We start from the raw sequence: 3,667 nt of genomic DNA, 5'->3' as shown, positions 1-3,667 counted from the left end.
TGGGTTGGGTACTTCTTTCTCCCAGGCCCTTTAAACTCTGGCAAAACCCTAGCTGATAAAATAGTTTCTCTTGATGGCCATCCTTGTTAAGAAGAACAGGGTGCTCTGGGTGTATCAGGAGGCCCGCTTTCTCCCTCCCAGTGCTGAGAGCATGAAGCCGGTGCTCTTCCCTATGAGATTGGGCTCCTGGGGGTAACACTTGTAAAACTGGGGGTGCTGTCTTATGACTGGGCCCCCTGGGAGTTTTTAACTCTCAGATTTGTCCATGCTGAGCCTCCAGCAATCCGTCAACTGCTGTTTCGGTTTTCCTGCCCCTGGTTCACGTGAAGGTTTCTGCCCCTGGGCTTCTGTTCTGGTAAGTTGCGATTCTCTGCCTGCCTCTCCAGCTTTGGGGGCAGCGGTTTGCCCTGTGACCTCAATACTCCGATGCGTCATGAAGAGCTGTCAATTTTCAGTTTGTTCAGCATTTTTCTGGTAGGCAGGAGGAGCATCCTCTGCTTGAATGCTTCTGGGAGCACTAAGCTTACTGCTTTACTCGGCAACTCCTGTAACTTCTGGACGGGAATTTGGAAATGTTCATCACTGATCCCCTTTATGGAAGGGCTCCAGGACGTCTTAGTGTCTGCTTCTGTCATCCACATGCCTTTAACCGATGGTGGAGCCCACTGTTTGGACATGAAATGTCAGTTCAAGCCAGGTAGCAGGGTTTGCTTGATGCTGTTGAGGTGTTTCCAGCAGAGGGAGGAATAACCTTTTAGGCAATGGGAGAAGGTCTTTCAGGCCTTGAAGAGACTCCTTTATCGTGCCCCAAACCACAGGCAATGGAGCATCAAGCTAGCGTCAATCTATAAGAGATGCAGGGGGATGGTTCGGTGAAAAGGAGAGCTTTGCCACTGCGGAAGCACCCGACTGCGAGGATATAAGTTTCCCGTTGCTAAATGTTCAAGCACAGGCAGACACATCACTTAGAGGAGTCGGATAGGAGGAATTCAAACACTGATTGATTTTGAAGGTGGCTGGAAATTCAATTCATGGTGGCTCTTAACAAAGTCGACCGTAAAGTAAGTTTCTGGAAATTGAGTCATATCTTTCTATTACATTTTAGAATGTAATTGTAAAATAAGATTTAAGTTACTGTAAAAGAAATCGTCCAGCAGACCAAGAGGAAATGCTTGTGAGCGAATCCAAGGCACCGGCCTGAATGTGTATTTAAAGCACATTTAGATCTTTGTAGTACTTTCCTGACTCCCTCTATCCCTTCTCCTCTTGTCTCCTCTTTTTCCATTGTTTCTCCATGTGCCTGGATTTTGGGAATCCTGTACTTGAGGATGATCTAATTCCTCGACTAGATTCCTAGATCAGGATTGGCAAACAGTGGCCCCTGGGCCAAGCCCAGCCCGCTGTCTGTTTTTGTAAATAAAATATTGCTGGGACACAGCCACGCTCATTTGCTTATGTGTTGCCTGTGGCTGCCTTTGCGCTTCAGTAGCAGAGGTGAGTGGTTGTGACAGAGACCATGTGGCCATAAAGCCCCAAATATTTATTAATCTACCTTTGGCAGGAAAAGTTTGTCGACCCCCTTGTGTGTATTACAGCTCCCCTCACCCCTGTCTTTGGCCTTGGCTCTGATGATGTCTGCATGGAGCTGTGCACAGAAATTCTACCTGGTTAATTACATGGGGCATCATCGTGAGGCTAGATCAGCCTTGTGAACTGTGGCCGGGGGTGACTGTGATGGGAGTGCTAATTGAGATGGGGTCAGGGAAGGCTTGGCTGATGGTGGAACATGAGGGTAGAGACCTGGACGATAAGAAGGAGCCATGGAGAGGTTCTGTAAAGGCTTTGAGGCAGGAAAGAGCTTGGTGTTTTTCAGAGCCTCAAGAGGAGCCTGGTGAGGCTGGAACAAGGAGAGGTAGGGGGGAGGTGGTGAGGCAAGGGTGGCAGGAAGGTGCCCCCACCCAGGCCACACGGGGCCTTGGGAACTGTGTCACCGCCCTGCCTGGGGGTCAACAGTTGCATAGAGGGGTGGGTGCTGAGTGTATCCCTCACATTCAATGTTTCATTTAGTCCTTGTGTACCTTGGGGGGAGGGTGAGCATCGTTGCCCCCCATTTTAGAGGTGAGCAGACAGAGCTAAGAGAAGTAAAAGGACTTGCCCAAGACCACACAACTTTTTTGTGTCTAAATCAGACTAAACAGAAACCCCCAAATTCCCAACCTCTCTAACTTTTAATAAAGTCCAGTGAATTATCTATTGTTGACATTTTTATTTTTAGAGGCAAAATATCACACAGCCTGCATATAATGGTGTTTGCTGATTTTTCCTAATGTCCTTGTGCTGGAATACAATCAGCATTGTCCCCAGCCTGTCCCCAGGTTGGCTTGGGAGGTGAGGGGTGGACCACGGCAGATTCTGCCTGACTTCTCTGGACTTTGGGCTTTGGTCTGATTGTATCTCAATATTTGACTCACAGGTTCTCTGGGGGCTCCCTGGGGCTCAGACAGCTCCTCAGAGGCCAGGTCCACACCCAGACTCGGACCAGATGGTTGAGAGTTTCCCCAGCAACCACTCAGATGGGGAAAGAAAGGGTCTGTGGGAGTCAGAGGCAGAGGAGGTGACTATTTGGCTGATATGGCCAGGGGCCAGCACACAGGAGGGCAGTGGCCTGTGACCTCACATCACTGACCAGACCTCCTGAGTCTGCAGCCTCCACGGCAGGTGCCGGTGGATCATGGGGAGACTCCTTGGGATGGGATGGAGACCAGGGAGGCAGCAGATGGTCCCCAGAACCCACCTTTGCGCTAGAACGAGATAGAAGCAAGAGAGGTTTCTCCCCAGCTTTATTAAGGTATAATTGACAAATAAAAATTTAAGATATACATCTTAAAAGTGTACATCGGGCTTCCCTGGTGGCGCAGTGGTTGAGGGTCCGCCTGCCGATGCAGGGGACATGGGTTCGTGCCCCAGTCTGGGAAGATCCCATATGCCGCGGGGCGGCTGGGCCCGTGAGCCATGGCTGCTGAGCCTGCACGTCCGGAGCCTGTGCTCCGCAACGGGAGAGGCCACAACACTGAGAGGCCCGCGTACCGCAAAAAAAAAAAAAATTGTACATCGTGGTGATTTGATACACATATATATTGTGAAAGGATTCCCAACATCCAGTTAATTAACACACCTATCACCTCATATTTATCTTTTTTTTTTATGAGAACATTTCAATTCTACTCTCTTAGCAAATTTTAATTATACAGTACAGTGTTATCAGGTATAATCACCATGTCATACATTAGATCCTCAGACCTTATTCATCTTATAGGTGACGGTTTGTACCCTTTTACCAATCTCTCCTTATTTGCCCTCTGCCCACAGCCCCCAACCACTTTTCTACTCTGTCTCTATGAGTGTGACTTTTTTTTCAGTGTGTTTTTTAAGGGAGTCCCCTGGTGGTCCAGTGGTTAGTACTCTGTGCTTTCAGTGCTGTGGGCCCAGGTTCAATCCCTGGTCAGGGAACTAAGATCCTGGAAGCCGTGTAGTGTGGACAAAAATCTTTGTTTTTTTAGCTATAAATGATAACTTGCAGTATTTGTCTCTATCTGGCTTATTTCACTTAGCATAGTGCCCTCAAGGTGCATCCATGTTGTCACAAATGGCAGATTTCCTTCTTTTT

The sequence above is a fragment of the Monodon monoceros genome, unplaced genomic scaffold (assembly GCF_005190385.1).
Source record: "Monodon monoceros isolate NGI ecotype Baffin Bay Population unplaced genomic scaffold, NGI_Narwhal_1 Super_Scaffold_13, whole genome shotgun sequence".
Lineage (NCBI taxonomy): Eukaryota > Metazoa > Chordata > Mammalia > Artiodactyla > Monodontidae > Monodon > Monodon monoceros.
The sequence above is the reverse complement of the archived record's forward strand: the minus strand, read 5'-3'. Positions refer to the sequence as shown.